The 11,948-nt window shown below is 38.9% G+C and overlaps 1 protein-coding gene and 2 long non-coding RNA genes across 12 annotated transcripts in view; all 3 read right to left on the reverse strand.

Annotated features, from left to right (window-relative positions):
* Nucleotides 1-11,948, reverse strand: part of MGMT (O-6-methylguanine-DNA methyltransferase) — a 300,045-nt gene that overhangs the window by 56,950 nt on the left and 231,147 nt on the right. The gene's annotated exons all lie outside the window — the stretch shown is intronic.
* LOC122461059 lies at nt 2,722-8,386 on the reverse strand. Its single transcript, XR_006282761.1, has 2 exons — nt 7,861-8,386; nt 2,722-4,779 (listed from the first exon to the last, which is right to left on the reverse strand). It is a non-coding gene; the product is annotated as an uncharacterized LOC122461059 (long non-coding RNA).
* Nucleotides 8,398-11,948, reverse strand: part of LOC122461058 — a 14,998-nt gene continuing 11,447 nt past the window's right edge. Inside the window, exon 3 of the long non-coding RNA XR_006282759.1 lies at nt 8,398-8,834. This is a non-coding gene — a long non-coding RNA (uncharacterized LOC122461058). The remainder of the gene's footprint in view (nt 8,835-11,948) is intronic.

Here is an 11,948-nt window from a genome sequence, read left to right on the forward strand (position 1 = left end):
AATGTATTCATTTAACCATTAACCCTGTTGTATATGAACAATATTTTTGTATTAAATATATTTTAATTCCAAGAACAAGGACTCTGGTGCTTTCTATTATCTTAATGCTAAGAATATGGCCTTAAGAATGTCTCTACTGCTGCAGATGCCACGGGGCCCTGAAGAAATTTTTCCCTTCTCTGCCCTCAGAGTGATAGTTTCTTACAGCCCAGGGCACAACAGGGGGAATCTGCTGCCAGGCATGCCACTGGTTCTTGTGACAATTCCAAGATTTCTCTTTGCTCTCTTACTCCTTGTACACCCCCCCAGGTGTGCAAAATACTGAAAAAAATCAAACCCGTCACAGCTGAGGAGGTGACATGTAGCCACATGGGTCCCCCTCTCTGTACCTGGAACAACAAAGAGCTAGGAAGAAACTGCATAGTGCCATCATATCTGATGTGAGGAGGTGAAGATAGACATTGAGAACAGCAGATGCGAGGTGATCCCTAAGAAAGAAACCAAGAACAATCTTCACAAAGGGTGGGCAAGAGTGGCTAACAGGAGAAAGTAAGAAAAGAGAGAAAGGAAATGCTCTCTTTGTCTTGTGACATGAACCCTGAACCTCACTACTCAGATTCCAAATCCTTCCTAATCTTGTGAGAACAGTCTAATCCTAATCCCTCCCCATTACCAAATCCTCCAGTTCCCGTAGGTTTCTCAACCTCAATTTAAACAAAAACACTCTCATAAACAACTAACAGGCAAAACTACTCGGCAAACATGCATATTAAAGGATCTCCAATAGAAAATTTCATCATAGTTTGAAGTATATGTACAAGTTGGTTTGTGTGATAGAGAAAAGAATAACCCTGAACAGGAAGTGGTAGTTTCTTTCTTTTCAAAATGCATATTTTGATTTTGTACAATCTGGTGCATTCCAAAGGCTCATTAATTCTCAGAATTATCTTTATGAGCAACAGTGATAAAAGAATCTCTGTTAGAAATAATTTAACTGGGAGACTGTATAGACAAATTTAAGGTACCTTGCCCAGTAACACTAGCAAACTTATTTTCCTTTCAAAATAGAGGGGTGATAACTCCAGAACAAACAACAGAGGCTTTTTTTTTGTTTGTTTGAAGAGCAGGATAAAATTACACCCAAAGCCAACTAAAAAAAGGGGAAAAGGTAATAGAAACATACCCAACATACAATAAATACACCAGAGTGTTTTGGGACTTCCAACCCAAAGAGAAGTTTTCTAACATTCTCTGTCCTAATTTGAAATTGAGGCCCAACCTAGACAAGTGTTTTGTGAACATATGTAAAGAACTCCATGTGGCTGCCATGCTAATCTCTTTGTTAAGGGAAAAAGACCAGAGACCTGTTGCTGTAGCAGACATGCACTATAAAGAATAGGCTTTGACGTGACCTTGTAGTCTTGCTAGTCTGCAAGAATGTGTGATGCAATCTGACAGCAATTTAGGCATGGCCTTGTTAGAGACTACAGAATCTATTTAACGTCAAACAAAAATAAAAATGTGGATGGACTTTGTAAGGGCTTTAGTTGACTATAGATAAAACCTTAAGGGCCTTTTAACATCAAGCTTATGGAAAAGACCATAGAGAAATCAGCACACAGGTGGAAAGGAAAATATTTTCTGGGTGACTGAAAGTGGAATTCTGTCACCACTTTAGGAAAGAGTTGAGGATGTCTTTGAACAGTCTAGTAGCCAAAACAGTTTTCCGATAACACTGATGAGATGAGAAAGCCTTTAAATGACCCTGAGACTTAAGGATTCATAAAGGATTTCACACGTAGAAACATTTCACGGTTATCAAATACTTTTTCAGACAGTATTGCAAGGTCCTTTCTGATACCTGTTAGCTTCAGCGAATCCTCTCTCTGAGACACATGAAGTTACTAACAAAGCTCCAGTAGGCAATAGCTGCCTCCAGGAATGAAGTATGTTTCAACAATGCCTTAGGTACTGACTAACCGGTCTACACTAGTAAGGCCAGGCAGAGAGTATAGCAATCTTAAAGGAATGTCCCCACCAACTATGGTCAGAGAGGAACTTGTGATTCAAGCACCAGAAGGCATCTGAAATCCAAGACAGGAACTGGTGTGATATGCCCACAGCAGGATTCTATAGCTTTAAAGTGTTGAACTTGGGTGCATGTGCAAGAGCACCGACACACGATGGGAATCTGCTTTGTTCAGTATCATTATGGAAGAGACATGTTTGATGCTCTAATAAAAATTGTGTTACTGAATATTATCACTGGAGCTGAGTAAGATACTTTCTCATGTCCTGTGAAACTCTGAGATTTTGAAAATTTCCTGTTTTGCATAAGGACAAAACCAAGACCTTATGAAATTTTTCAGAGAGAGAGAGAGAGAGAGAGACGCCCACCCCAGCACAGCCAAGAGCCCAACAGTTAGGGTAGTCACCTCGGATATGGGAGACCCTAGTTCCAGTCTCTGTTCTGCCTAATTCAGAGCAGGAACCTGAACCTCCATATTCCAGGTCAGTGCAATAACCAATATTCTGGGTTGAGTCTCTCTTGTTGGAGGTGTTCCACTTTGTACAAATAATTAAATATTCATTTGGCCAGAGAAAGAGAGACTGATTCTATAGCTTGGGGTTTCAGCACAGCAGGAGCTTGAACCTGGGTCTCCCACATCCCAGATGAATAACATGGAGAGACAGATGGGCAGGCATACACACAAACTTTGATCACAAATCCCATCCAGGATCCATGAAACCTTTCTCGATGAGAAAGTTTTATTGAAACTGATAACTTTTCACAGGAACCTTTGTTTTTGACAAATCAGCATTTTCCAATAATAAAACGTTTTGTCAAAACATTCCTAATGATCACTTATTTTACGTTATGGCAATTTTTAACTTTGCCACACAAATCCTTGCTCACATGATCCATGGGAGATGACCTGTTGAAGTCAAAGGGATTCTCTCTGTGAATAAGGACTAGTCCTGTCTGTAGGGACAAGGCTAAAGTGTAAATAAGCTGTTTTAATATTTTAATCTTTATTTATATCATCCATTAAGTACAAGTTTCAAAGCCTATGCATCAAAATGGTTTTTGCTTACAGAAATGGGCGGAATCATATTTTTCACATGTACAACTCAGTAGTAATTAAAGCATGAAACTAGCATTGAAACAAAACTTCAAATATTCACTCAGCCAACCAGATTTTCTTAAAGAAAGATGTATAAAATTGAAAAATATGTTTAGCTAGGAGATGTACTGTCAAACTTCAATGCGAACATTTTAAAAAAATGTATTTAATCAATATCTTAACGTCATATAAATATTCTTTCTTTGATAGATGAAGACAAAAAAACCCCAAAACTGCAGATGAATTATCTAGTCCCTAATGATTTGAAAACAATTACAGGATGCAGAGCAATCTAGTTAAATTTTATTCAGAAGCTTACTACACTTGTGTTTTCTCTTATTTTTCTATCAATGAAACCCATGAGGTTTAAGCACAATTCATTATGTATGAGACCCAACTTACAGTGCTTGACTGTTGATTAATAGGAAAGTTTGCTGTATGTACATTTGCAACATTAGATGCATACAATATGCTAACTTATTCTTTCACTGAAGCTAATTATTTACAAAAATGACTACTTGAGACTACAATTTATTAAATGCATGCATCCAGTCTCAATTTGGCCCCAAAAGACAGTCTGGAATGAAGATCTTTTACATGATGTGACAACTTCTAGAAACAGTGTTATTAATATTGTAAATGTGGCAAATAAAGAGTTCAAATAGCCTTATGTCTATGTTGTGTGTGTTTTTCACAACTGAATCAATGAACAAAGCAGCTTTTTAAAGTTTAAAACCCATGTGAGGCACATTCTTCTTACGTAGTTTAATTTAGCTTCTTATAAATGAAATGTTTGTACATTAGCAATAAAAGATTAAAAAAGGAGAGTTGAAATAAATGGAAAACACACCCCAAACTTGAAATTATTGCTGAAGTACTTCTATTATAGTTCTTTTAAAGACTTTATTGAGAATGAGAGTTGAACATTTACTGAAGAATATCTTTAAAAATTTTAAACTTGGTAAGAGTCATTCTGTGACATACTGCAAATTCTACTGAGTTTTTTTGGTTGGTATTTACCCAAGTATTTTATTTCCCAGTGGATCTTTGTGGTTGGAAACTTTGCATTAATTAGTATCTCTCCTTCATGTGAATACCCTGAAATAAGCAAGTATGCATCAGCCTAAATCAGAAATTTGGACACCATATATTTGAAAAGCGATTTCAAATACATAGAAGTTTCCCTTTATAGGACTACATGCAGAAAATATTTCAGTCTTCACACCAACTAGCCTTTATTGGTCTTCTGTAATGAGGACCCTGATCTTGCAAACATAAATATGCTTAACTTTAACATGAGTAGTCTTATTGACTTCAGTGGGACTATTCACATGGTTAAGACTAAACACGTGTGTTTGCAAGATCAGGGCATAAAAGGTAGCCACCTACATGAGAATAAGTTGTTTAAGAGACCAGCCTCTGGGCAGCCACTAATCCCGCCACTTGGATGCCCAGAAAGCTGTTGACTAGATATCCTGTGCTGTTGGTGTGTGCCATAAAATATTCGTTAGAGATCTGAGGAGAATCAGACTCCTGTCTTCACATGCCAAGATAAGGAAAATCAATTTCAATGCCCAAAAGACTCAACTGATAGTGCAGAAGGTCATTACATGCTACCAATTGCTCTGTGCCATTAGAGTTTTGATCGGGAATCCTATAGAGAGACATAGATTTCAAACAAGATCCTGTTCTGGGATACTGTATTGTAGGCCAATAGAGGAAATAAAACATTAGTGGAGGGGTAGACTTTTTTAATTTTTTGAAGACAATATGTTTGTTCAAGAAAAACAAAAAACAATATCACACACAGTGTGTGTTTGTGTGTGTAAGTAAGGTTGCAAAGCAAAGCACTCCAAAAAGATAGGGGTGCCCATCCAATGTCAATTTCCCCCTCCCACCCCCACTTCCAGTCCTCCCTGCTTGCACACCCCTGCCCAAGAGCCTTACCCCAATCTCTCCATCACAAGTCTTCCACTCTCCAAACTCAACTGGCTCCCAGTCCATCCCACTTCCCCCAATCCTCCCACTTACTGGCTCCCAATCAGTTCTCTCCCCCATCTATGACTGTCTGATCTCAGTCTGCCCCACCCTTCCACCACTAGCCAACACTGGGGTCTTTTCACATAGTAGGGACATGAATGAATCATAGTATCTGGAGTCTGGTCAACATCTAGGTGGTCTGAGTGAAATCTACATCTTCACTAGAGTTTATATTGTTACTTCTCTCATTCATGTATCCAGATGGTATCACAATTGGCTCTAAAAGGACTGGGGCATTTACCTGGTACTTTCATAATCTCCAAAGCATTTTGAAAATATTAATGTTTACAATATCCTCAGGTTTCAGAGTAGCAGCCGTGTTAGTCTGTATTTGCAAAAAGAAAAGGAGTACTTGTGGCACCTTAGAGACTAACAAATTTATTAGAGCATAAGCTATGAGCTCATGCATCCGATGAAGTGAGCTGTAGCTCACGAAAGCTTATGCTCTAATAAATTTGTTAGTCTCTAAGGTGCCACAAGTACTCCTTTTCTTTTTACAATATCCTCACAACACTTCTGAAAGTTAGGCATTATAAATCCTCATTTGTCAGATTGGGGAAACTGAGGCAGAGAAGTTCAAGTTTGAATGACCAAAAATGACCTCTAATATTGGGTGTCCACCTTGATTCACTTTAGGACCCGATTTTCAGAAGTGATAAGTAACCAGAACTCCAACTAAAGTCAACAGCAGTTGCAGGTGCTCAGCCCTTGAAAACCAGCCAAAAATAAAGACACCCCAAATTAGAAGCCACTTTTGAGAATTTGACAAGAAGCTTATTTTCAAACCTAGGTGCCTATAGTCAGTCTTCTAAATCCATTACACAAAGTTTTCAGAAGTGCTGAACATCCACAAAACACACAGAAATTGGTGGTAATTGCAGCTGCTCAGCACCTTTGACAATTAGAACACTTATTTAGATGTCTAAACATAGATTACAAAGCCCAGCTTTTGGTGCCAAAGTTTGTCTCATGTGACTTGATCAGGAACACAAAAGGAGTCAATGTCAAAGTCAAGATTAGGACTCAAGAGTTTGCCTCGCAGTCTTGTGCTCACACCACTAAATCATGCCTCTTTCTAGTGAGAAGGATTCAGCTGAGCTCAACGTGGCACGTGAATGTGAGGCAGCTGTTGCTGTTGAAAACCAAAACCAAAACCGAGGTTCCTTTTTTCTGCAATTTCTGCTCATTTTAGATTTCTGCAGCCTTTCATTGTGTAGTAGCCAGGCATCCACTTGCATGGCAAAAGACGACTCAGTTATGGGAATGCCAATTTCTCATTAGGTAAAGCTCCCTTGTGCCACTTTTGTCAATAATTTATTTGAAATCAAACTTGCCAATGGGTCCTACAGGGTGCTGCAGTTTTGATTTAAAAAGAAAACCAGAAAGGAAACCAAATATTCATTTTTCATTTTAAATTGCTTGAAGATCCTAACCGGATTAAGATTTTATCAAAGTTCTGAATGTGAAGAGTTGCTAGAATCACTAAGCTCACTTATTAGAAAACATGAAGTTGAGTCAAAGAAAAACTTTAGTTTTAATTAAAAAAAAAGGAATAATGATTATGAGCTAAATTCCACTATGCTTACTCAGATGACTGATCACACTGATTCAACCGGACTTAAAGGGTGTGAAGTAATCACGATGTGGTCCTCCTTAAAAAATATTTTGAATGTTTGGGGCACTCACAAATCTTCTCTTCTTCCTCTTAACAAATAAGGGATTCCCCAACTGCTTCTGTTGACCAGCAGAAACGTCCAAGAGAGGTGAGGCAGCACTTGCTGCAAGACAGCAGACATACTTCTGTGTCAGCTGCTGGTGGCAGCCTAAGAGTTCTGTAATGGGTATAGGGTGAAAGGTGGCTAGACATCTGTAATACTGGAGACACAGACAGGGAGAAGCAAGCTCATCTCCATCTCAAACCTAAGATATGAATACTGCTGGGAAGCTCAGTGAGTCAGTATAAAGCAAAAAATTGACAATAGGCATTGACCACAACCCACTAATACGTTTTTAAATACCACAGTCTTTGTTTGCACCGGGTTCTACATGTGTTAATTAACATGCATTAGCTACCATTTGCCAAAGACACATTCATTTTCAGTGTCTAGACTAGGCTTAGGAGAAACCCTGATGGTTTGAGCAAAGAGTTGGTCAGATATGGGGCTGTCCATGACTTTCTAACCTTCCCACATGCTCTACCTGGAAGACCAAGTCCTTAGGCATAATCACCCAAGGATGCCAGATCAGACTAGAAGAGAGAGACCTCTCAGAAGGCTCTTCAAATGGTTACTTTCAATGAGTAAGTTAGTGGGTTGTTGGGTTTTTTTTATAATCTCAGTAGATTTCTACAGAACGTTCAGTCTTTCTCAATCCTTCAATTACATTTGCAACTCACTAGATGTTGGCAGGACTACAGTTTCCCCAAAACGTTAATACCGACTGAAAAATGTACTTTGCTGCCTACCATCTATTCCTCAAATACACATCACAGAAGTCTGTGGTTCAACATAAGTTATCATAGGCAGGAATAACAAGCTGCAAAGCATTTATTTGTAGTCTTTGAATGGACCTGTGTATTTTCAAAGGGTCCATGTAACTGCACCCTCACTATTTCATGTGCAAAACCATTCACTGTATATGGCTTGTATATGTCTCAATTGCATCTACATATGTGAGGGAATCTGAGCATACAAACCAGCATTTGAGTAAGCCTACTGCAGTCCTCATTCAGGAAGCTCTTTGAAAGCAATGAACTCCTTCAGCCAGCCAGAGGGATTTGCTGGGGAGTGACATAAGACTGTGAAGCACGCTGCCTTCAGTGCTTCCAGCTTATGCTAGCTGAGATCCTCAACTTCAATTCCCTGCATGGCAGCGAAGTAGGCCACCAGATCACCTAAGTGTACTGTATATGTTATTTACATCTTACTTAAGCTGAAAGAAAAGCTCCACTTTTCTACAAGTTACTAAGCAAGCTCCCATCACTGTACTGAAAACAGTAGGGTGCATCGACAAAAACAATAAAGGCACTGTTTTAAAAAACATGTACAGTTAATTATCATTAAAATAAGACTCCAATGCCAAAAGGGGCCTCCAAAAGACTGGGTATTTAGGTACACTTTAACCAAACCTTTTCAGCCAAACTCCCCCTCTTCATGAGTCTAATCCCTACTCACTGTTTTCCAGCCCATGCCCTGAGTCCTTCCTCATAGTCTTGCCTGTAGCTCCCTGCCCTGATTCCTTCCTCATCAGCCTTGCCTGTAGCTCCCTACCCATGGGAATCTGCATGGCACATCTGGTCTGAAAGTCTGTCCTCTGGGCCCCAAGCTCTTCAACTTTTCACCACAGTTGTGCTCTAGTATGCATGGTATGACTGAAGTTCTGAAATTGTACATGCTCTCTGGAGTTCAACTAAGAGGGAAGTCCCAGACAGACGGGAAGTTGAAAGGGAGACTGCCTTTGCTGCTGGGATGCAGAAACTTTCTGAGAGCCGTATTTGGATTTGAGGAGGGAATCTGAGGGTATGGGGGGCAGATAAAGGTGATGTAATAGAAGGATTGAAAGGGGGAAAAAGGCAGGGAAATTTTATCTAGATTTTGGCAAGTCTTTTTGAACTTTGTCCAAAAATCTGGCAGATCGTGGTGCAAGATAGATTTATCCTGTATTTCACAGCTGAAAAAAAGAGAAAAATGAAAAATATAAGCAAATAATGAATCATTGGCAGCATATGACTTTTACGGCAGAAGATAAATTTTCTAACTGTTGAATGCTAGGGACATAGGTGCTGGAATTAAGGTTGCTGCTGTACCCCCTGGCTTGAAGTGATTTCCATCATGTACAGTTTGGTTTGGTGGCTCTCAGTACCCCCCACTATACAAACTGTTCCAGCACCCTGACCAGGGAAATGTATATAACATTATAAACTCCATTAATTTACCCCCTACTTTAAAGGCTTCATATTTCTCTCTTGCACCCCAATTCAAGTGAACTTTTCCCCTTTATGATGGTTATATAGACATGGTTCTCTAGTCTGAAATTCTGCTTAATACTGCACTATAACTTTGTTAGATCCTCCAGCTAGTTGAGGAAAAGCTGTAAAGTGGTGCACCAGTACTTGTACTCCTAATTATGAGCTTTTTTTGATCTGTGAATACATTCATATGAATATCTTCTCCTTTACCCAGAGGTCTGGGGAAGGGCAGCTTTCATGGCTCATGCCATTTGCAATTTATTGTTGAAGCCACAGCATGGTACAACTTGATACATTCAGTAGCTCCTCCGAGTTGGATGAAACCTTCCACCAGCCCATGGACAAAAATCCACTCTTAAAAGTGTATATGGGAAGTCACCAGAGAGGGTAATCTGGGATTCAATCGAAGTTGCAGTTTATGGTCCTGATCCTACAAAAGGATTTGTACTGGCAGCCTCTTAAGTGCATACAAAGTTCCACTGAAGTAAACAGGACTCAACATGGTTGTATGAGTGTAGCTACTTGAATCAGGACCTATACCTGTGAGGTGATGCAACATTATAATTTATGTAACTCTGCATTTTATATGATGGCTAAATATTTTCTGAAGTACAGCAGCATCTTTTTTCAAAAAATGTGCATTGTGCCTAGAGACTGCTCTCCACTGGGCTTTAGGAGAATCTGTGTTGCAGTTCCATTAACTTGTGTACTATCTCATTAATAAGTAACCTTGCCACGTAAGTGCCTTTCTTGAAAATTGGCTTGTTCTGTTCCATATAAATAATACACATTTCTCTGTTATCAAGTATGGCAGGTTTTTTTCTTTACCTATATGGCATGTTATATTAGACAATGTGGCAATTTAATCTAGGAAGCAGTTTATGTAACACTTCCTCAACATACCTTGTCTTTGGTCATATTTACTACAGCAGCTGGAATACATTAACTGGCTAGCATAGCATAAAATAATGTATTTAATAACTGACATAAGTATATTGACCATATGTCAATGGTAAAAAAAAAATCTTAAGGAACTATTAAATGGATAGTTATTGTAATTGTGTTTTAAAGCACTGAGGTCATATTTAATTTTGAATCCAAGCTCTTAAAATGCATTTTTTGGCAAAGGCACAGCAATAAAAAAAAATCTTAACAGTAGAAAAAAATGAAAATTATTACTATAAATCTTTTTCCAGATTACTAACACTGTAATAAACAAACTGAATAAAACTTTAATTGTTTTAATCAGAAATATTGTCATTGGCATTGAAAATACTAAGTTAAAGGGTGATATTTAGTTCTTTTGACTTGTGCAGTTGCCTGTCTCCCCACATTTCAGCCCTTACTTCCTCCCTGTAATTGGCCACTATCCCAGAAACTATTGTCTTCAGTCCAGGGTTATCAAACTCCGCTTAGTTCCACCCTCCGTCTTTCCCAATCAAAGACAACATAACTGAGGAAATTTAGTTATGTTACACACATGTGCAGAAAGAGAGAAGTGTTTATTGTAGCACAAAAAAGCCAGGCCACATATTCCTGCTAGACTATTTTCATGTTTCTGGACCGTCTTTGCTGGGGAGCAATGTCTGTGTCGAAAGTAGCGGTGCCCAAACTTTTCCTGTTACGCCCCCCCTTACCAGTAACTGAATCTGTCCTCACTCCCACCCCCATTGCTGCACAGTTGGCTCTGCAGAGGTGCTTGGGCTGAAGGTGGAGCTGGCCTGGGGTAGAGAGCGGAGCTGCGGCTGGGGGTGGAGTTGGCCTGGGAGGCGCTACCTCCCCACCCCTTGTGGGTGAGCAGGTCCCTACGTGGAAACTATCAAGGGATATGTCTAAGGCTTTGTCTTTACTAGAAGGTGTTAGCTAGCATGCTCTAACAAAGACATTCTAACTTCTGTGTCGACAAGACAATATGTACTTTAGCATATGCTAATTTGGTTGAGGTAAAATACAATTTTCCTTTCTTTTAAAGGGAAACTAAATTTAAAATCTAACATTAGTGAAGACTGTGAAATCAAGGGCTCAACATTCAAGAAATTCTAAACATTAGTGTTTCTAAGGCAACGCAACTCATCAGTATTCCACATCCCATGGTATATATTTATGGCATTTACTAAGTGTACATCTAACAAGAAAAACAGGTATATAAATTATATATCTGAAATGTGCTACACTAATGTTGCAGATAAAATCTTAATTTCTTAGGATTTCATAAATTTTGAGAACATTTCACATCTTGTAGCAATATTAGATTAACTTCCCTTATTTAAAAAAATCAGGAAAAGAAAACTTGGGAGCTATTTGGGTTCTATAGCTTTGAAAGTGGAACTAGTAATTTGCTGGAACCACAGGTATTTTACTTTCAAAGCTTAAAAATTCAGCATATTTTACCAGGAGTATATGTAAGTTTCTTTTGCTGGAGCAGATATATTGACAGAGCTGCAAAAGCTTTATTAAGCTTTATTTAAAGCTGCAGAACTATAATAAGCTGCATAGTCCAGAGTTAAATTGCTCAGTGCACTTATCTGTCCTAATACCCCTTGCTCCAGAGCTAGCGCAGGAGCTTACTAATGATCTCCTGTTTCAGCAGCTGAGCATGTACATTTTTGTAATCAAATAGTTGAAAAGATAGCTCCTGTGAATACATAGTGCATCCCTCTTGAAAGGCCTGATCCTGAGACCAATTGAACTGAATGCCATGCTATCAAAATAAATAGCATTTCAAGACATCAGGTTCACTACAGCATCTCTATCATCTCTGATAGCTGCACTACACAGCGATCATCTCTGTCCCACTTATTCCATCTCATTCAGTC

This window comes from Dermochelys coriacea, chromosome 7 (genome assembly GCF_009764565.3).
Source record: "Dermochelys coriacea isolate rDerCor1 chromosome 7, rDerCor1.pri.v4, whole genome shotgun sequence".
NCBI classification, from domain to species: domain Eukaryota; kingdom Metazoa; phylum Chordata; order Testudines; family Dermochelyidae; genus Dermochelys; species Dermochelys coriacea.